We start from the raw sequence: 10,000 nt of genomic DNA, 5'->3' as shown, positions 1-10,000 counted from the left end.
GTGTGTGTGTGTGTGTGTGTGTGTAAATGTATATATATATATATATATATATATATATATATATATATATATATATCAATGTGTAATATAAGATTTCAAAGAATATAAGTGTTAATGAATTGTAATATAATATTCACTATGTTCTGTGACATAAAATTTTAAAATATAACACAGACATCTCATTTTGCATATAATGTGATGTAACTCTTGACACTATTTTTGCTCACTGAATAGTATGTTAAGTGACTCTTCTCCTTAGTCGCAATAAGTCATGACATGTGCATTAAACAATAATGAACATAATCACAACATAAATTCAGAAAGGCTTTTCAAGAATTTAACTCTCAGTCTCTCATGAAAATACGTCTCACAGCATCGCAGTAAACCGAATATTTAGTAAATGACACAGGCAAAGAGCTCGTCCTTGATTTTGTGAAAGTGGAGAAAGAAACCGATCGACGAAACAAACTGCAAAAGACACTTAGGGAGAACTGTAGAGGGTTTAGTAGAAGGAAAGTATTTCGAGTGTAATGCTGGTTGAGGTGGAAGGCAAAAATGAGAGGGAATATTGAGAATGAGAATAAAAGTTAAAGATAGGGTGATATAAGGTGACTAAAGGTGAAAGATAAGATGAGATAGGATAATGAACAGTTTTCATTGCGACAAATGTAAAGAAGGTATGAGAGAGAGAGAGAGAGAGAGAGAGAGAGAGAGAGAGAGAGAGAGAGAGAGAGAGAGAGAGAGAGAGAGAGAGAGAGAGAGAGAGAAAGAGTGTGAGTGAGTGAGTGAGTGAGTGAGTGAGTGAGTGAGTGAGTAAGGGAGAGAGAGAGCGAGAATGAGTGATTTAGGGAGAGAGAGAGAGAGCAAGAGAGAGAGGAGAGGGAGAGGGGGAGAGGCAGAGGCATAGGTAGAGGCTGAGGCATAGGTAGAGGCTGAGGCTTAGGTAGAGGCAGAGGCAGAGGAAGAGGGAGCGGGAGCGGGAGCGGGAGAGGGAGAGGGAGCGGGAGAGGGAGAGGGAGAGGGAGAAGGAGAGGGAGAGGGAGAGGGAGAGGGAGAAGGAGAGGGAGAGGGAGAGGGAGAGGGAGAGGGAGACCGAGAGAGAGACCGAGAGAGAGAGCGAGAGAGAGAGGGAGAGAGAGAGGGAGAGAGAGAGGGAGAGAGAGGGAGAGGGAGAGGGAGAGGGAGAGGGAGAGGGAGAGGGAGAGGGAGAGGGAGAGAGAGAGGGAGAGAGAGAGAGAGCGAGAGAGAGAGAGAGAGAGAGAGAGAGAGAGAGAGAGAAGAGAGAGCGAGAGAGAGAGAGAGAGAGAGAGCGAGAGAGAGAGAGAAGAGAGAGAGAGAGAGAGAGAGAGAGAGAGAGAGAGAGAGAGAGAGAGAGAGAGAGAGAGAGAGAGAAAACGGAGAGGGGGGAGAGAGGGAGGGAGAGAGGAGAGGGAGAGAGAGAGGAGAGAGAGAGTCTCGCGCTCGAGCTCGTTCGCTCGGCTGCTCTTACGCGGGTCGCTTTCTCTTTGTCCTCTCTCTCGCTCGCTCTCGCGCTCTCTCGTCGCGCCCTCTCTCTCTCTCTCCCTCGCTCGCGTTCGGCGCTGGCTCTCGCGCGCGGTCTGGCGTTCTGTCTTGCGTTTCTGTGTCTCGCTCGCGCTCTACTTCTCTCGCTCGCTCGGCTCTCTCTCACGCGCTCTCTCGCTCTCTCGCGCGCTCGCTTTGTCGCGCGCGACGGAGCCTCTCGTCGCGCTCGTGCTGGCTCGCTTCTCTCTCGTGCTCTCTCGTTCGCTCTCTCTGCGGCGTGTCTTTTGGCCGTGCCGCTCTCGCTCTGCGTCGCTCGCGCGCCTCTCGCGCTCGTCTCTCTCTCGCTCTCTATCTCTCCCTCTTGTCTCTCTCTCTCTCTCCTTTTTGTTGTGTCTCTGCGCGCTCCGGTCTGTCTCTCGCTCTCTTGCGTGCTTTCTTTCGGTCGTTCGGTCCTTTCGCTCGCTCTCTCTCGCTCGCGCCGCCGCTCTCTCCGCTCTTCTCGGCGCGCTCTCTCTCTCCTCGCGCTCGCGCTCTTGCATCTCTCTCTCTCCTTTTTTTTACCAGCTTTTCTGTTCTGTCGTCTTTCTTTTCGTTGGGCTCTTTTTCGCTTTCGCTCGCTCTCTTACTGACGAGTCTCTCTCGCTCCTCTCTATCGCGCCTCTCTATCATCTCTTACGTTCTTTCTTTCTGTGGTTATTGTCTCTGTCGCGCGTGCTCGCGTCTCTTTCCGCGTCTCGCTGTCCGCTTCGTCTCTGCCTTTCTCTCTCACTCGCTTCTCTCTCACTCTCTTTCTCTCGCACGCTCTGTCTCTCGCTCTTCTCTCCTTCGTTCTCTCTTGCTCGCTCCTCTCTCGTGTCGCTCTCGCTCTCGCTCTTCTCGCTCCTTGCTTGCTCTTCTCTCTCTCGTTCTCTCTCTTCTCCATTGCGCTCGTCTCTCGCGTTTCTGTCTCAGTTCTGCTCTCGTTCCGTCTCGCTGTCGCTTGTGTTCGTCTCTCGGCGCGCGTTTCGTGGCTGTTACCCTCTCTCCTCTTATCTCTCTCTCCGCCTGTACTCTCTCGCTCGCTTGTCTGCTGCGTCTTTCGCTTCTCTATCCTTTTCGCTTCTCTGCTTTCATTCGCTGCGCTCTTAGCTCCGTTTTTTCTCGAGCGGCCTCCGCGTTCTCTCTCTCGCGTCCGGCTCTTCTTCTCTCGCTCGCTCTCTTCTCGCTCGCGCTCTCGCTGCTCTCTCTCTCTCTCCTCTCTCTCTCTGCGGTCACTCTCTCTCTCTCTCTCGCTCGCCGCGCGCGCTTGCTTGCTCTCTGTTGATCTCTTGCTCTTCCTCTCTTGTCGCTCGCGCGTTCGCTCTCCACTCTCGGCTCTTTCCCTCGTTTTCTCGCCGCGCTCTCTCTCTCTCTCTCTCTCTCTCGCTACTCAACTTGTCTCTCTTAGCTCGACCTCATTTCTCTCTCCCCCCGCCCTGGCTCTCGCCCGCTCCTGCTCTCTCTCTCTCGCTCGCGCTCTTCGCGTCTCGCTCGCTTCTCTCTCTCCGCTCTCTCGCGCTCTCTCTCTAGCTCTAATGTTGTTTGTTTTTTTTGTCTCTCGATCCTCTAGCGAAGTCCATCGTTTTTCTTGTCGTTTCTTGTCTTGCTTTGCGCGCCGATCTTCCCCTTATCTCTCGGCTCCTGCTCCCCCCCCGCGCCCCTACCCAACAATGACCGGTTACCGCTCCGTCCGCCCACGCACCCAAATCCATTCACAAAAGGCGAAAACTTGCAAAGCTGGTCCGCACCTGCACTGGCCTGGATCTGGAGATACCTCCCCGCACTACGAGCCCCCCCCTACCATAATGGCCTCCCGCTGCATCGTCCCCACTCCCGGTCCACAACCCCAGATGGGCGCTTACCATCAACCAAAAAACCAAAGATGATCCCAGACCCTGTGATCATATATCAAATCACTCTATCTCCACTAACTCTCACACCCACACACCAACCACTAAGTGAGTAGAAATAGTTTAGAGTTTGTGTGTGTGTTTGTAGTGTGTGTGTGTTTGTGAGTGTGGTGAGAGAGTTGTGAGAATGTGTGTGTGTGGTGAAATATGGGATTTGGTTATCTCTTTGTGTCACTTTTGTTGTTATAAAAGATGGAATAGGGATGATTGCTGATTTAGTAGTATGCTAATAATCTGTTCGATATTTTTAGTTTTTCAGTATGTAAAGAATAAAAGGCGCCCAGTTCATGGCATTTATCATATTCCTGTTTTTTTTTTTTTCATTATTATCATTATTATTACTATTACCACAACGATTGTCAGCAGTTTTATCCATTCAATATTTTTTTTCCCTCTTTTTTTTCTTCCTAAACATGCTATTAGCGGACATTTTAGAGCCGAAATAAAACATTTGCCTTAAGCAATTAAGGTGGTTTAGAGATTGTAAAGTTTAGAGATTGTAAAGCGAAAAAAATATATCCATGTATGTGTATTTATGTAATCGATGGGATTAGGCGCAAACAGAAAGCTATTTTTTTTTTTTTTTTTTTCTTTTTATCTTTTATTAGGGACTAATAAAGTGCTTCCTAAAACTGTAAGGAAAAAGGATGGTTTCAGGCTGTTTTTGTTGATGTTTTATTTATTTATTTATTTTCAATATTATAGTTATTAGCGTCCACTGTACTGTGATTAATGAAAGTGTTAGTCAACTGACCTATAGTATATAGTGTTGATTTAGGTGTTAGATAAGGCTTTATTTATTTTTGTTTTCCTTCCCGGGCGAGGTACATAGAAATGGTAACTTAATCTGATGTCTTGGCTGATTTACTTCCCCAAATATGGTAGCCTTTTCGTATTAGGTCATCAGCATCTCCTTTTACCCTTTTTTATTGTTTATTTCTCGCATTTTTATATTTTTTTACTGACTTGTTTATTTAATGATTGGTTTATCTATCTATTTACATATTACTTTGCTAGGTATATGCACTTGCGCGTGAAAATTCTGCTACTTTATAAAATATCACCCGTCGTATTTTTTAATAGGCTTTATCTCTTAATGAATGGGATGGGGTCGTGACGACCTTTTCCCTTTCACTTTAGGTATTCAATTTTAGGTTTTAGGTGTTTAGGTCTGTTCAGTTTTAAGTTAGGTGTTTTTGTGTTCAGATGCCTGGTTTCCGTCGATCAGATGTAAACTGACGACAGGTTAATGGAGACCCAAGAGAGAGAAGTAGAGGTAGAGTCTGTTCCAAAATTCATGTGTAGTCATAAAATGTTGAAAACTAACTTTCATATTTCAGCGTTTTAGTTTAGTCCTTTATTTACCACCCTGGTTAACTGCACAGGCGTAGGCAAGCTGTGGTACATTTATGAATGGTCATTGCATTATACAATAGCATTACATTGATAATTTTTGCTATAACAGTATTATGAGCTGTACCATATCAGTTAAAAGAAAATAATAATTACATACTCATTTATCTGCTCATTTACCACGTCGGTATACAGCTTGGGCCTGGAAAGACATTGTTACATTTGATGTGTGGTCATGTGATACAACATTCTAAATTTAGGTTAAAGCACAAGTATATCTTCTAAGATATCAGATGGCTTGAATTAGTTCTGCGTACCTCATTCTAAATGGTTTAAAAGACTAACATATGACTCTCTGAGATATGATGTACAAGTGTTCGCTTATATTCTTCATTACACAGTTTACACTTTGTTTCTTCGACATTACAAACTGTACTGTCAGTGCAATCTATATCCAAGCCTGATTCTTGCGTCACAGTATCACACTGTCTTGTTCTTGTTTAATATAAACCATGCGTAAACCGGTCATGCTACAGCTTTCAGGCCGTTGAGAATTAGTGAACTCAGTCAAATCCTCTTTGAAGGAAGTTTAATGATGTGTGAAATCCTAGCAAGAGGCACTCGGAAGGTCTGTTTCCACACAATGCTTGCCACATGATGATTTTGCTAGGCGACCAGCATGATCATGCAGTGGGATTCCAACATGCGATGGAATCCACACAAAACGCATATCATGGCCTCGTTCTTTTACACGATACACGTTTATCCAGCTGTCACTTGCAATATTCCCGCCACCTCTCTGTCTAGAGTGTTCTAGAAAACAGTGCTAGCCAAGTCATGACCCTCTTACAACCCCGGTGCTACAAAATATTGTAAGGATCCGTCACTGTAGCATTCATATGCATTAGTGAAAATTTCAAGCTCATCGATAATTTCTAGTGCGTAATGCATCAGTATAACAAGGTCTTCTTTGGAGGCAGTCGCATAAAATACACTTAGTTCCGACATTTTCCACGGGAGAACAGAACGTCCATGTAATTTCTTACTTACGGGTATGTTCAGCTGGGATAAGTGTTGTCATGTTTTTTGTAGCCTAGGACTTGAGTATGAATCGGTGTTGTCATTCAAAGTTAGCTCCACTATTCTATGCTGTTGTAGTCTTTTGAACTCTACTATAGAGGGGTTCACTAATTGATTTGACACTAAAAGTGGTATTTATGTATAATATTATTTCATAAACATAAGGTAAATTCAATTATGTTCTCATATTCACAATCCTCTCTGTTTTAGGGACACCGAGAATGATGCTCATGGCCTCATTTTGTATAATTTCTAGATTAGGCAACTGATTCCTTGAACAGTGCTAGATGGAGTGCATGATAATCTATGACTGACCATATGTATATGACAGGTAAAAGAGTCTAGAAATATTTACATTGATACCATGGTCTTTGCCTAAAAGTGTCCCGAGTGGCTTCAGGCGCTCCCACAGCGTCATAGTTTAGTTTTAGTTTAGTTTACTGTATTTACCACCCTGGCTAACTGCACAGGCGTGGGCAAGCTGTGGTACATTTGATGCATAGTCAGAACATTATATAGTGGTAATACATTTGAATTTTAGGCTATAACATTATTATGATAAGTACTATACCGGTTAAAGGAAAGGAACAATTACACAGTCCTTCATCTGCTCATCTGCCACGCCGGCCTAGAGCTTGGGCGTGGAAAGGCATTGTTACATTTGATTGGCGGTCATGTGATACTACATTCCAAATTTAGGATACAGCATGAGTATATCTTCTAAGACATCAGATGATATGAAATGATTACATAGTTCTTAGTACCTCATGTTCGGTGATCTGTAACACATGGCATAAGTGTTTTCTTAAAGTCTTCATTACACAGTTTCTTTATCATAACAAACTGTACTGACCTGTCAGTACAATCTATATCCAAGCCTCATTCTTGCGGTCACAGTATCACACTGCCTTGTTCTTGTTTTATATAAACCATAGATGAATGAATCTTTATGCTACAGCTTTCAGGGCGTTGATGATTAATCAACTCGGTCAAGTCTTCTTTGAAGGAAGCTTTAACGATGTATAAAATCCTAGAAAGAGGTACCCCATGATCTACATCCGCACTTTGTTTGTCACATGGTGACTTTGCTAGGCGATCAGCATGATCATGCCTAGGGATTCCAACATGCGATGGAATCTACACAAAATGGCCATGGCCTCGTTCTTTTGCACGATACACGTTTATCCTGATGTCATTTGCAATATTTCCTGTACCTTGGTCTAGTGTTCAGAGCCTGGAGAGCACTCTGAATCGCGGAAAATTACCCTTGAGCCTTGATTCAGTAGAAATTCGGTGGCCATGAGTATTCCTGCCAACACAGTTTGCGTAGTGCTTGCCCAGTCATGAACCTTCCTACTATCCTGGTGCTGCAAAATATTGTTTTTATATACAACAAAGGCGCATCCTGCTCTGCTCCCAGATTGCACGGATCCGTCAGTGTAGCATTCATATGCATTGGTCAGAGTTTCAAGATGCTAATTTATAATTGCAAGTGCATACTGCCTGAGTATAGCAGGGGGATACTGTCTTTTTGAGGGGCAGTCGTATAATATATATTTAGGTCATAGTTTAGTTTAGTTTACTTCTTTATTTACCACCCTGGTTAACTACACAGGCGTGGGGAAGCTGTGGAACATTTGATGCATGGTCATAACATTATAAAGTGGTATTACATTTGAATTTTAGGCTGTAACATTATCATTATATATAAGTACTATACGGTTAAAGGAAATTAACAATTACACAGTCCTTTATCTACTCATCAGACGATATATTATAGTTACATAGTTCTCCGTACCTCATGCTAGATGGTCTGAAAGGCTGTAACACATAGCAATCTGAGATATAATGTACAAGTGTTCGCTCAGTCTTTAGTTTAGTCCTTTATTTACCACCCTGGCTAACTGCACAGGCGTGGGCAAGCTGTGGTACATCTAATGCATGGTCATAACATTACATAGTGGTATTACATCTGAATTTTCATAGTTTATATAATAAAAATTGGCGTTATGTCACCTTAGACTTACAGACTGAATTGTGTATCTTGTGTAAAATCAAAGTACCACACCTAGCATTTCGTAACAATTAAGGATACTATTCGTTAATGCCACTACTATATAATTAATTACCAGCGGAATTTCTCTATAGTAAGAAAAATCCTACTTGACTTCAGGACACTCGTTACTTCACTCTGCTCATAGCACAGAACGAAGGCGATAACAGGTGGCTGTGAGGACGTCGAGTGAAGGAAGGCCGAGAGGTAACGGAGCGGCGTCTTTAAGAAGCTTTGTGGGCGGGGAGGTGATATAGGCCTCGTCCATCTCGGTGTTTATGTTGGCTGTGTGTAGTTTACCGCTAATTCACCAGAGTACAGGCAAGGATAAGCCGGAGGGGGGGGGGGGGGAGGCAACGCAGCAGGAAAAATGGCCTGCTCACCTGCCCTGACCGTCACGCTCATTGGCCTAAGGGCGCTAAGGTCGACACAGCAGGACGTCGGAGCTAGCTCGGAGAGACTAGATCGAGGACGTTTTCGGGAGACGTCTCACATGGGGGAGGGGGGAGCTCTTAGAGCTTCGGCGTCGGCGAGGACGGTGAAGAAGAAGGGGTGTGTGATGATGAAGGCGATAGAGAGTGGAGTGGAAGAGATGACGAAGACGAATGGGAAAGGATTAGGAGAGGTAAGGAAGACATTGAGAGGAGTGGAAGAGAAGAGGATGAGGATAAGGAGAGATGAGGAAGACGATAAGGAGAGATGAGGGAGACATAGGAGAGAGTAGTGGAAGAAATGAAGAAGGAGAGGAATGGGAGTCATGAGTAAGACGAATGGAGAGGAAAAAGAGAGAAGAGGAAGCCGAAGAGGAGGAATAGAAGAGATAAGAAGGGAAGTTTAATGGATAAGGAAGTCGAGAGGAGGGATAGAAAGGATGAGGAAGACGTATGAGGGAGAGGAGTGGAAGAGATGAAGAGAACGAATGAGGGAAGTAGAGGCAACGAGGAGTGAGACTGGGTGGGGGGAGCAAGTAGTTAGGGTGAGGTGAAGTTTTATTGTCGAGACGACAGCATCTCATCCCCAGATAAGTGCATCATAAGAGGAAGAGCAAGGTAGAGAAAGGACGTTAAAGGAACTCAAAAAGAAAAGGGAAGAAGAAAGCTAGAGAAGAGCTACAAATGGGATAGTGAGTAAGGTAAAATTGGGGAGGGAGAGTGAGAAAGTAAGGAAGGGGAAAGTGGGGGGAAAGGCAGAAAAAATACAATTGAATGAGAGAGTGAGAAAGAAGAAAGAAAGATAAATAGAATTTCCAGAATCTCAGAGGTGTGTGTGTGTGTGTGTGTGTGTGTGTGTGTGTGTGTGTGTGTGTGTGTGTGTGTGTGTGTGTGTGTGTGTGTATGTGTGTGTGTGTGTGTTTTGTGTTGTGTTGTGTATGTATGTATGTATGTATGTATCAATGTATGTATGTACGTGTACGTACTGGCGTGTCTTCGCACGCGCACGTGTTTGTGTGTCGGTTTGTTGTGTGTTTGCCTGTCTCTTTGGTTGTCTGGCTAACAATGGTGGACAAACCAATTCTTTACACTTCGGGTGAAAGGCTGTAAACGTAAAAGGCAAAATGGAGATCAAAGTAAACTTGAGGCTGGTATGGGACCCTGATCTCCTCCAAGCTGGGAGAAACGCTGCAGTCTTCGTCACACCATTCTCGGGATGATACCACGTTCAGTATGCCGGAGGACCTATCGCGTCGCAAGGGATGTGTTTGGTGTTTTCTAAATAATTCATCTTTTTGTTTTTCGTCAGAACTGTTATTCTAACTTATCACATTTCTGAATGCAAGGGTATAATCGCATTGGTATTATGTGTTGACTGTAGCGTTGATTATAGTGCAGTACTGTTGCGGGTGAATTGGGAAGTGAAGATACTCCTGTTAACTAGCAGTCCCTCAATCAAACGAACATAACGCAGTGAACGCAGTTGACCAACGGTATTGTTATTTTATTTTTATTGTATTCATTTTCCAAGTTACAATGATCAAGAAAGGAAAAGTGAAGTCCTGAAATCCGCTATTAATACTCCCAGTTAGCCGAGCATTTCGTAACATTTACAGAGAACCACGCTCGCTCCGACGTCACCGAAGGAGCGA

The 10,000-nt window shown here is 44.2% G+C and overlaps 1 protein-coding gene across 3 annotated transcripts in view; it reads left to right on the top strand.

Moving 5' to 3' along the window:
- LOC125030523 (protogenin B-like) overlaps positions 1-10,000 on the top strand; it is a 176,945-nt gene that overhangs the window by 129,573 nt on the left and 37,372 nt on the right. The window lies entirely within an intron of this gene.

Source organism: Penaeus chinensis, chromosome 11, assembly GCF_019202785.1.
Source record: "Penaeus chinensis breed Huanghai No. 1 chromosome 11, ASM1920278v2, whole genome shotgun sequence".
NCBI classification, from domain to species: Eukaryota; Metazoa; Arthropoda; class Malacostraca; order Decapoda; family Penaeidae; genus Penaeus; species Penaeus chinensis.
This window is presented reverse-complemented; position numbering and strand designations above follow the sequence as displayed.